This window comes from Stegostoma tigrinum, chromosome 2, assembly GCF_030684315.1.
Source record: "Stegostoma tigrinum isolate sSteTig4 chromosome 2, sSteTig4.hap1, whole genome shotgun sequence".
Lineage (NCBI taxonomy): Eukaryota > Metazoa > Chordata > Chondrichthyes > Orectolobiformes > Stegostomatidae > Stegostoma > Stegostoma tigrinum.
In genome coordinates, this window is record NC_081355.1 from 35,540,181 (window position 1) to 35,552,831 (window position 12,651).

The 12,651-nt window shown below is 43.2% G+C and overlaps 1 protein-coding gene across 7 annotated transcripts in view; it reads right to left on the bottom strand.

The window, feature by feature from the left end:
* LOC125463953 (F-actin-uncapping protein LRRC16A-like) overlaps positions 1-12,651 on the bottom strand; it is a 397,615-nt gene that overhangs the window by 302,384 nt on the left and 82,580 nt on the right. The window lies entirely within an intron of this gene.

The following is a 12,651-nucleotide window of genomic DNA, read 5'->3' on the forward strand; positions in this document are numbered from 1 at the left end:
ATTAAAACATGCTCTGATGAAGGGTCTAGGCCCGAAACGTCAGCTTTTGTGCTCCTGAGATGCTGCTTGGCCTGCTGTGTTCATCCAGCCTCACATTTTATTATCTTGGAATTCTCCAGCATCTGCAGTTCCCATTATCTCTAAAATTAAAACATGCTCATTTTAAAATAATCTGTACATATTGTGCTATTGTTATGGCTTAGAATTACTATTTTATTGAATTTGAATAAAAAATCATTGAAACAAAAAGGAGTATTCACTACAGCTGCAACATCACTGTTTTACACCAAGGGTCTAACTCAGTTGCTCTATAAACCCAGATCAGACCCAATACTGAAATTATACTGCACGATTTTAATATTTAAGGTAAAACCAAGTGACATCTAGATATGGCAAGTATAAATGAAACAATCATGTGGCTGTGCTGAATAGTAGCAAATAAAACTAAGTTGAAAATCATCTGCCATTAACAAAGGTCCAAAGAGATTACTGTTCAGAAGTCAGCACTGGCCATAACTCAGGTATTTCAATTGTTCTTGCAAATTCTTCAAAAGCACCTTACCTTCATGAACGCGAATTTGAATAAGGTAAATTCACTCAAAAACTGGACTGGAGTAAACTCAATTGGCTCTCATTTTGCATTCCACAGTTTTTTGTTTTTGTGCAGGTCAAATCCCTTCAGATTTAACTCGTGGTATCAATTACAACTGAAAAAACCCTTGCATTTATTTTAGCATAGTTAAAGTACATATCTTGCAGTGTTCACAGGAATATTATTGAAAGAATCTGATAGGAAGCCACTTGAAGTGGCAATAGATAAGGATGAGAGATGGAGTTTAAGGAATGTGTCTTAAAAGTGAACAAGGGCAGACAAAGGAAAAAAAAAGAGAAAATTTTTGAGAAAGAATTTTACACACTAGGGCCCAAGGATTTATTACAAACCATAAAGGATTAAAATCATGGACATGCAAGAAGCAATAATTGGAGGCTTGCAAGGCTGGGAGTAGTTGCAGAAATAATGAAAGGAGAGGCTTAGATTTATTTGGAAATGAGGAGGAGAATTTTAAAATTGTGGCATTTGTTAGTTAGGAGAAAATACATCAGCAAACATAGCACCAATGGTGTACAGGGCTTAATGGATGATTGGTTTTAAAGTGAACTTCAGCTTGTGCAAGTTGCAAGATGATACACCAACCCGGAAGGCACTGAACTAGTCACTGTAATAAGAAAGACATCAATGAGAGTTTCAACTGTAAAGTCACAGAGATGGAAATATGCAGAGCCTTTGCGGAATCAAGGGTAACACTAAAGGTAGGAATGGACTGATTCAGTGCCCCTGTTGCCAAATGGGTGACTGGGGAAAAAACGCTTGGTAAAAGATGCCAGATGGTTTTGTTAGAGGAAATTTCTGCTCATCCAATACTGAATGATGGACAAGACTATTTAGACATGGTGGAGTGGCTGAGTGGGATACTGCTTAGTATTTGTTTTTGAAGGGGACTCAGATGTATAATTCATGGTCATGACATACAATGTTTATTACAGATTTCTTGCAGTGTGTGGAATTTCCTAGTCACCTGACAAACATGATTGCATGTGCGATTATTTCTGGATTTGTCTTCCTCCCTGCCCAAACTGGCTGACTGATGTATGCAGTTTGCCAAAATACCTACTAAATTCTAATAGGTAATTTAAATTACCTACTAATTATCAAAATAACCAATGTGATTTAAAGCAAACGAAAGCCTACTGAAATACTATTACAAACTAGAAAATTTAAAGCATTTGACTTTTCCCTTTGCATTTAAACAGCATTCCCCATCCTCAGACCGCCTACCCCCTACTATCCAAACAAAACAAGTGCTTGGCTCTCAGCAGCCAAGACATTAATTTACCCAAGGCACAACCATGAAACGCCATACTCAGTGCCTATCAACATTTGTCGAAAGCCACTTTACGAGTTAGATCTGAGCAGCCCAAGGATTCATCTATTCACCACACACTACTGAAATCACTTGTCAAAAGATCAAATCTCTTCTTCTCACCCACTGGGCGGCACAGTGGTTAGCAATGCAGCCTCAGAGCCAGGGACCCAGGTTCAATTCCAGCCTTGGGTAACTGTGTGTTGAGTTTGCACATTCTCCCCTTGTCTATGTGGGTTTCCTCCAGGTGCTCCAGTTTCCTCCCACAGGCCAAAGATGTGCATGCTAGGTGGATTGGCCATGCTAAATTGCTTGGGGTGTGTGGGTTATAGGGGGATGGGTCTGGGTGGGTTGCTTCGAGGGGTGGTGTGGACTTGTTGGGCCAAAGGGCCTGTTTCCACACTGTAGGGAATCTAATCTAACTGGGGCATCATTTCAAACCAAATCATTTGGAAAAAAACAGGCCTTTTCCCAGTCCTAAACAAAAGCAGGAAGTGCTGAAGAAACTCAGCAGGTGTGGAAGAAGAATGAATAATTGCTTTGAGTCTAGAATTACTCCTCTTTGCAACTGCCTCCTCCCAGTCTTCATGGTATGGTGTCACTCTTTCCAATCCTCCATTACAACTGTGAAAAACAGGTGCCAATCGGAGGTCATGTGGGATTTGAGGCTGAATAAATTTTATATCTTAAACACACAACCACCATGAAGTTTTGAAATCCAGATTTCCCAAAACATCACTATAATTTTTAGCTGAAGTTACATCACCTGAACATGAACTCCCTTGAAAAATGAATAATTTTTAATTTCTTTGCAACAGCGGATACCTAATTCAGAAGTAAGCAAAAGGAATCCGACACCCTCAAAATATGCTCACGGTCAAACTATGGACATTATCTTGGGACCAGAATCAGATTAACAATTGTACAATGTGTATAAACAACAATGAGTCTTAGGCATCAAAGAATCCAGGAAAAGTTCCAGCTATATGATCATTGAGGGTAAACTTAGTCGGCAGCTGGTTATCTAATTTTTAAAAAACCTGACAAACATAACATTAGAGTACTAAAAGTAAATGGGGTTCTAAGTTTTTTTAAAATCCCACTCATCAGCCTTTTTAGGATGGGAGCTGATCTTATTGCATGTAGAGAGTGTTAACAAAGTAGAGCATAAGTTACATTAAATTAATAATGGTTGAAGCAAAGCATACAAGACAGCATCTAGAATAGACGGTCACCCTTTAATCCTGACATTTGGGGAAGTGACAAGCAGACCTTACATTTTACAATCGCTGACGCTTGCCGCAAAGAGAGATGGCATTCTCACGACATCCATGCTTGATTTTTGATTCAATGATATAAAATGTTTGATTGCTCCAGCAATCTCTCACTACAGCCTGTGTTTCAATAGTCACCTACTTTTCCCTTAGATGATACAACGATCTCTATCGCAATTCAAATGGGGGGAGTTCATATTTCAAAATCTGATGTAAAAAATTTTTGCTCACTCTTCTCTTTGGTCAGTTCTATACTGATGACCATTTTCACTGCCTACTTGACCAGAGGAAATAATCGTTCTTTATTTGCTGTATCAAAGCTCCTGCATAAAAGTCAATCTTTGTACATCAGTGGAAATGGTCTCAAGCATTTCATGCTCTCTCTGTCAAACCAGGAAGGAAATTATTCATAGTCACAGAGTCAAGCATACAGAACAGAAACAGACCCTTTTGACCAAGTCATCCATGCCAACCAGATATCCTAAATTCATCTAATCCCAGTTGCCAGCATTTGGTCCACGTCCCTCTAAACCCTTCCTATTCATATACAAGTATTGTGGTTGTACGAGCCTCCACCATTTCCTCTTGCAGCTCATTCCATACATGCACCACACTGAATAAGTTGCCGCTTTAAATCTTCCCCCTCTCGCCTTAAACCTCTGCCCTCTAGTTTTAGACTCCCCTACCCTGGTTAAAAGATCTTGCTCACTCACTCTACCCATGCCACTCACGATTTTCTAAACTTTAAGGTCAGGCCTCAGCCTCTGATGCTCCAGGGAAAATAGCCCCAACCTATTCACTCAAAGCCTCCAAAACTGGCAACATCCTTGTAAACCTTTTCTGGACCCTTTCAAATTTCACAATATCCTCCCTATAGCAAGGAGACCAGAAATGCATGCAGTATTCCAAAAGTGAGCTAAACAATGTCCTGTACAGCTGCAACATGATCTCCCAACTGCAAGACACGATGCACTGGCCAATAAAGGCAACCTACCCTGTTACCTGTGATTCTGGTTTCAAAAAACTATGAACCTGCACTCCATAGTCTTGGGGTTCAGCACAACTCCCCATGACCTTACCATTAAGTCCTGCCCTGATTTGCCTTTACAAAATGCAGCACTTCACATTTATCTAAATTAAACTCTGTTTGCCACTCCTTGGCTCATTGCCCCATCTGATCAAGATCTCGCTGCACTGGAGGTAACCTCCTTCACCATCCACTAAATCTCCAATTTTGGTGTCGTCTGCAAACTTACTGTCAAAACAAAAAGGAAATCTGCAACTCATATACAATAGAACATAGAACAGTACAGCAAAGAACAGGCCCTTCAGCCCACCACTGATCCTCATGTATGCACCCTCAAATTTCTGTGACCATATGCATGTCCAGCAGTCTCTTAAATGACCCCAATGACCTTGCTTCCACAACTGCTGCTGGCAACGCATTCCATGCTCTCACAACTCTCTGTGTAAAGAACCCGCCTCTGACATCCCCTCTATACTTTCCACCAACCAGCTTAAAACTATGACCCCTCGTGCTAGCCATTTCTGCCCTGGGAAATAGTCTCTGGCTATCAACTCTATCTATGCCTCTCATTATCTTGTATACCTCAATTAGGTCCCCTCTCCTCCTCCTTTTCTCCAATGAAAAGAGACCGAGCTCAGTCAACCTCTCTTCATAAGATAAGCCCTCCAGTCCAGGCAGCATCCTGGTAAACCTCCTCTGAACCCTCTCCAAAGCATCCACATCTTTCCTATAATAGGGCGCCCAGAACTGGACGCAGTATTCCAAGTGCGGTCTAACCAAAGTTTTATAGAGCTGCAACAAGATCTCACGACTCTTAAACTCAATCCCCCTGTTAATGAAAGCCAAAACACCATATGCTTTCTTAACAACCCTGTTCACGTTTACTTCATAATCATGACAGCTCAAGACAAAACATTTTCTTAATCCAAGCCAAAAAAAAAGTGCAAAATTGAATACTTATCAGTGACAAAGCCAAAAAAAACACACGATCTGATTATCAAACTCAGATAGACCAGTAAGTCCAACTGGACAGAAGAGAAATGAAGTTTAAAGTTGCAAGATCTGGATAAACACAGGCTAAGAGATGTGAACGTCAAACTTAAGCTTTAGGAGCTTCACTGTAACTCAATGAGCAAAGTGTCAAAGACCATTCTGGGTATATATATTGTGCAAATAGCCTTAATCATTTGAGAAATAAATAATTACATTTGGCAATGGGGAATTTAATGATTGTTTCTGATTTCTGTAAGATCGGCTAAAAGACCATCATCTGTAATCATCTTGTAAAATTGAAGTTCAGTAATAAATACTGCAGTGAGATAATTTAAGACTTGTCCTGACACTCTTTTCTTTCTCAAAAGCAATCTGTGTACACAATTCAAGGCGCTTACCCCAGCCTTTTAACTCAGTTTAAATAAATCAATGACAGAATCAATTGCAATACTTTATTCATGGAAGTTTAATAATCACTGGTCACAAGCTAACCACAGTTCTGCAAGAGTGTCCCTCTGGCCAATTATAAAGCATAATCAATGGCTTCAGCAAAGTAATGAAACAAACAGTCACCTTCGGAAAAAATAAAATCAACTGAACCAGAATTCTATTTTAAAAAAATACTCAGAATGCAAGTTTATTCAGTGGTTTTTGAATGCAGCTCAATCTCCTCCCAGAACTGGATAAAAATCTATTCTAGATAGCTCTTGCACATATTCTGTCAATGATACAAAAAAGAGCAAGTCCCATTTTCAACCGCTAGATAAAAGGCAATAGCATAAGAAAATAAAGCCAGAATGGAACCAAATTACAAGGAGGAACTAGGAGTTCAGGAAATCTGAGGATAAACTGTCAATAATTACTATACTATTCATTATCACCGGAAAAATCACAAAATTTAGTTATCAAGAGCCCTTTCTAATGTCAAACACCAGAATTTATCTGCTTCTTTTAGTCAAACGGTACAAAATAAAAAGAGGTGCATGAAATAAAAGATGGTGACATGATTCACAAATTGTAAAACAAGAAAATGGTTCACGTTTTGGAAGCACAGGATGAAGAGTAGCACAAAGCATTTTTCACCTTTGCATGCAGAGTGCAATTAAATTATGTAGCCTTTTAGATCAAGCAAGTTTGACAATTACCCCAAATTCTGATCTCTTGCATCCAAAGATCAATTTTTTTTTATTGCTGAATCTCCACACACAAAACTGGTTGGGATCTGGCTATCAAAACCTAAGTATCTTCCAACTGCTCATACTCAGGGCTCTCAAATTTGTGACAAGATTTGCAGGTTCTGTAATTTTTCTGGGCTTATATTAGCATTTTGCACATCTAATCTCTCCCAAGCACGGCAATGTATTATGCTTATTCTCATGTGCATGTGTGGCAAGACAAAGAAAGAAACACCATCCTGATTTCAGTCTTTTAAGGATATTGTCCCTGATGCGCAAGAATGACAGTAAAATGGACTGAAAGAGAACGTGAGAGAGATAATGGGAACTGCAGATGCTGGAGAATTCCAAGATAATAAAATGTGAGGCTGGATGAACACAGCAGGCCAAGCAGCATCTCAGGAGCACAAAAGCTGACGTTTCGGGCCTAGACCCTTCATCAGATAGGGGGATGGGGAGAGGGAACTGGAATAAATAGGGAGAGGGGGGAGGCGGACCGAAGATGGAGAGTAAAGAAGATAGGTGGAGAGAGTATAGGTGGGGAGGTAAGGAGGGGATAGGTCAGTCCAGGGAAGACGGACAGGTCAAGGAGGTGGGATGAGGTTAGTAGGTAGATGGGGGTGCAGCTTGGGGTGGGAGGAAGGGATGGGTGAGAGGAAGAACCGGGTAGGGAGGCAGAGACAGGTTGGACTGGTTTTGGGATGCAGTGGGTGGGGCAGTGGGTGGGGGAGCGGGGGGGGGGGGAAGCTGGGCTGGTTGTGTGGTGCAGTAGAGGGAGGGGACGAACTGGGCTGGTTTAGGGATGCAGTAGGGGAAGGGGAGATTTTGAAACTGGTGAAGTCCACATTGATACCATTAGGCTGCAGGGTTCCCAGGCGGAATATGAGTTGCTGTTCCTGCAACCTTCAGGTGGCATCATTGTGGCAGTGCAGGGGGCCCACTTCCTACAGACTAAGGGGGTGGCCATGGGCACCCGCATGGGCCCCAGCTATGCCTGCCTCTTTGTAGGTTACGTAGAACAGTCCCTCTTCCGCACCTACACAGGTCCCAAACCCCACCTCTTCCTCCGGTACATTGATGACTGTATCGGCGCCGCCTCTTGCTCCCCAGAGGAGCTCGAACAGTTCATCCACTTCACCAACACCTTCCACCCCAACCTTCAGTTCACCTGGGCCATCTCCAGCACATCCCTCACCTTCCTGGACCTCTCAGTCTCCATCTCAGGCAACCAGCTTGTAACTGATGTCCATTTCAAGCCCACCGACTACCACAGCTACCTAGAATACATCTCCTCCCACCCACCCTCCTGCTAAAATTCCATCCCCTATTCCCAATTCCTCCGCCTCATCTGCTCCCACGATAAGACAATCCACTCCCGCACATCCCAGATGTCCAAGTTCTTTAAGGACCGCAACTTTCCCCCCACAGTGATCGAGAACGCCCTTGACCGCATCTCCCGTATTTCCTGCAACACATCCCTCACACCCCGCCCCCGCCACAACCGCCCTAAGAGGATCCCCCTCGTTCTCACACACCACCCTACCAACCTCCGGATACAACGCATCATCGTCCGACACTTCCGCCATTTGCAATCCGACCCCACCACCCAAGACATTTTTCCATCTCCACCCCTGTCTGCTTTCCGGAGAGACCACTCTCCGTGACTCCCTTGTTCGCTCCACACTCCCCTCCAACCCCACCACACCTGGCACCTTCCCCTGCAACCGCAGGAAATGCTACACTTGCCCCCACACCTCCTCCCTCACCCCCATCCCAGGCCCCAAGATGACATTCCACATTAAGCAGAGGTTCACCTGCACATCTGCCAATGTGCTATACTGCATCCATTGTACCCGGTGCGGCTTCCTCTACATTGGGGAAACCAAGCGGAGGCTTGGAGACCGCTTTGCAGAACACCTCCGCTCAGTTCGCAACAAACAACTGCACCTCCCAGTCGCAAACCATTTCCACTCCCCCTCCCATTCTCTAGATGACATGTCCATCATGGGCCTCCTGCACTGCCACAATGATGCCACCCGAAGGTTGCAGGAACAGCAACTCATATTCCGCCTGGGAACCCTGCAGCCTAATGGTATCAATGTGGACTTCACCAGTTTCAAAATCTCCCCTTCCCCTACTGCATCCCTAAACCAGCCCAGTTCGTCCCCTCCCCCCCACTGCACCACACAACCAGCCACTGCATCCCAAAACCAGTCCAACCTGTCTCTGCCTCCCTAACCGGTTCTTCCTCTCACCCATCCCTTCCTCCCACCCCAAGCCGCACCCCCAGCTACCTACTAACCTCATCCCACCTCCTTGACCTGTCCGTCTTCCCTGGACTGACCTATCCCCTCCTTACCTTCCCACCTATACTCTCTCCACCTATCTTCTTTCCTCTCCATCTTCAGTCCGCCTCCCCCTCTCTCCCTATTTATTCCAGTTCCCTCTCCCCATCCCCCTCTCTGATGAAGGGTCTAGGCCTGAAACGTCAGCTTTTGTGCTCCTGAGATGCTGCTTGGCCTGCTGTGTTCATCCAGCCTCACATTTTATTATCTTGAAAGAGAATGTGCTAAGGTCCAAAAGAAAATGCACTATTTGGCTTCACAATTTCCTTGGGCCGTCATTGCTTCTGTGCATTTTGCAAATTGATGTCAAGCTTGGGAAGATACTTAGATTGTTACAATCAATCAACAGAATGAGTACAGCTGTGGTTCTTATTCCAAATAGTGCTCATGGAGGAAACTTGAGGCAAAGCTAGGCTTGGCATTCTTTCTGACTCTTATTTGGCTGCTTGACAGGTTATACCAGAAATACCAACTGCTCACTTACATCAGATTCAGTATCAACACTATCCAAGGTACATACCTTTATGTCAACATTATTTTCTTCAGCATGTCTTTTCTATTGAATATTTTTTATATTTCTTAGCATGTTGCTAAGAAAGTAGAAGCTATTAACTAACATATGACCTGTTCAGTACAAGATGTATCTAACTATTTCTTCTGACTTCTGTGGCCTGTAACAGCAGGGCTTCTATTGGCCCAGGTCTATTGAAGAATGTGGAATAATGGGAAGAAAGGCATAAAGTGTGCTTTAAAGAGTTCCCAGTGTACCAAAATTGCAACTAATAACTTTTGATGGGGGTGGGTGGGGGGGGGCAATACATCTATGAGCTTAATTAGAAGAGGAGCTATGGTTGCATTAGTTATCATGCTAGGCCTGCAGAGAGGTGAACGCTCACATCCCCTGGGAAACAAATCATTTGTTCAACAGTACATCTTGTACAATCACTGAAGAAATCCATTATTTTAATTCCCTTGTACTAAGACAGCAGTCTGTCAATATTGCAATAGGCCTTACATCCGGGCCACCAGGGAAAAAGGGAGGAGAAGGAACCAAAAAGCAGAGCTAAGAAACTGGCTTTAAAAACAAAGTGACCCTGAATTCCTTTCTGGTGACACGGGATGCTGGTCTTGGCAGAGTTTGCCCAAAGGTGGGGATGTTTGAGGGGGCGTGACAGACAGTAATAAGCACATCTCTGGTTCATTCTCAGGCACAGTTTCATTTGGGAACTCAAACAGTGACAGATTTGTGCACGTGTTAAATATACAAGCACCCGATAAAACATTGGAGAACAGAGACAAGTTCTGAAGGTGATTCTCACATCTGTGCCTGGATTACTGTAGCTGCAAAGAAAAAGACAGGCAACTGGTCTATTAATAAAGTAAAGGACAGGGACTTTGTGGTCTGAAGAGAGATCATGAGTGACAAAAATAGAAGTCAGACAGACCACCACTCCTGATTAGTAAGTTACAACCAGAAGATGTACATGCAAAAAGCAAATTACAAGAGTTGCAATGGCATAATAGCCTCCAGACACACAAATGTCTGGGTTCCTAAGTAGGTAACACGGTTTGTTTGAATGAGTTAACAGAAATGTATCACTCATGAAACTAAACTAACAAGTGTAGTTGTCTCCAGAGACACTGAAGAAAAGCTTTAAGTAAAAACCTCTGCTAAACAATTTCTAATGTTCCAGTCTGCTCTCTTCCGAGATTGCCCAGTGAAGTTACAAAGGTGGAACTTCGAAATAAGAAAAGGGATGATTACATTGTTGGGATTGTATTATAGGTCTCCCAGTAGACAGCAGGAAATTGTGAAGCAAACAAGCAAGGAGATTTCAGATACCTGAAAGAAAAGTGGAGTTGTAATAGTAGGGGATTTTAACTTTCCAAACATCAGTTGGGATTGTCAGTAAGTGTTCACGGCTTGTTTGGGGAGGAATTTGTTAAGTGTGTACTAAGTAAACTTTCTCTAGTAGGTACATCCACATATTGAACAAGTAATGCTTGACACTTTTTAGGGAAAATAAGGCAGCGCAATTGATCATAATTCTATTAGTTTTAGTTTTAAATTGTTAGGGAAGACAGATGGTGGTGGCGAAGGGATGCTATTTAGACTGGAGGCTTGTGACCAGCGGTGTGCCACAAGGATCATTTATGTAAATGATCTGGATGTGACTACAAGAGGTACGGTTAGGAAGTGTGCAGATGACAAAGTATGTGGTGTAGTGAACGGTGAAGGAGAATACCTCCAGCTATGACAGAACCTTGATCAGATGTGCCAAATGGGCTGCAGAGTAGCAGATGGAGTTCATTTTAGTAAAATGATTAGTCAATGATCATACCCAAGAACCTCCTCTTGTCATTCACTGGCATTACCATCACCGAGATCCACTATCCTGAAGGGTTAACAGTGACCTATGACTTAACTGGGCTAGCTGTATAAATACTGTGGCTGCAAGACCAGGTTGGAGGTTGGAGGTTGGAAACCCTGTAGCAAGTAACTGACCTGCCAACTTCCCCAAGTCTATTATCTACATATCAGAAGTCACGAAGGTGATGGAATATTTTTCACTTGCCTAGACGAATTTTGCATCCACAAAAAAACACACCATGTATTGGTAATTGTGGCTGAGGCGGTTAAGGGGATAAAGAGCATGCCAGGAGCAGCACCAGGCATATCTTAAGAGGAGGTAGCAACTTGGTGAAGCCACTTACCAGGACTACTTGCATGCCAAATAGCAAAAGCAAGTGATAGACAGAGCTAAGCAATCCCACAACCAAACGGATCAGATCTAAGCTCTGCAGTCCTGCCACATCCAGTTGTGAATGGTGATGGACACTTAAACAATTCACTAGAGGAGGCGGCTCCACAAATATTCCCATCCTCAAATGATGGAAGAGCCCAGCATATTAGTGCAAAAGATAAGGCTGAAGCATTCGCAGTAATCTTCAGCCAGAAGAGCCAAGTGGATGATACATATCAGCCTCCTCCAGTGGTCCTCAGCATCACAGATACCAATTTTCAGCCAATTCGATTCACTCCATATGATATTTAAAAATCGGTTAGAGACACTGGACACAGCAAAGGCTACCGGCCCTGACAACATCCCAGCAACTGTACTGAAGACTTGTGCTCCAGAACTTGCCATTCCCTTAGCCAAGCTGTTCCAGTTTGGTTACAACACTGGTATCTACCCCACAATGTGGAAAATTGCCCAAGTGTGATCTGCAAACAAAAACCAGGGCAAATCCAACCGGGCCCTTCACCGCCCCACCAGTCTTCTCTTGATCATCAGTGAAGTGATGGAAGGAGTCACCAGTGTTATCAAGCAGCACCTGCTCAGAAATAATCTGCTCAGTGATGCAGTTTGAGTTCTGCCAGGTACTGGCCTCATTACAGCCTTGTTTCAAACATGGACGAAAAGAGCTGAATTCCAGAGGTGAGGAGAGAGTGATATCAAGGCTGCATTCAACCAAGTATGGCATCAAGAAGCCCTGGAAAAACTGGAATCAATGGCTATCAGGGGACAAACACTCCAGTGGTTGGAATCATACCTGACACATAGGAAAATGGTTGGGGTTGTGGAAGATCAATCATCTCAGTTCCAGGACATCTCTGGAGGAGTTCCTCAATGTAGTGTCCTAGACCCAAACATCTTCAGCTGCTTCAATGACCTTCCCCCATCGTAAGGTCAGAAGTGGGAATGTTCACCAACAATTGAGCAATGTTCAGCACCAGTCGTGACTCCTCAGATACTGAAGCAGTCCACATTCACATACAACAAAAGCGGAATATATCCAGGCTTGGGCAAGTGGCAAGTGGCATTTGCACAACAAATGTCAGGCTATGACTATCGCCAATGAGACAGAATCTAACCACTGTCCCTTGACATTCAATGGTGTTACTGTCACAAA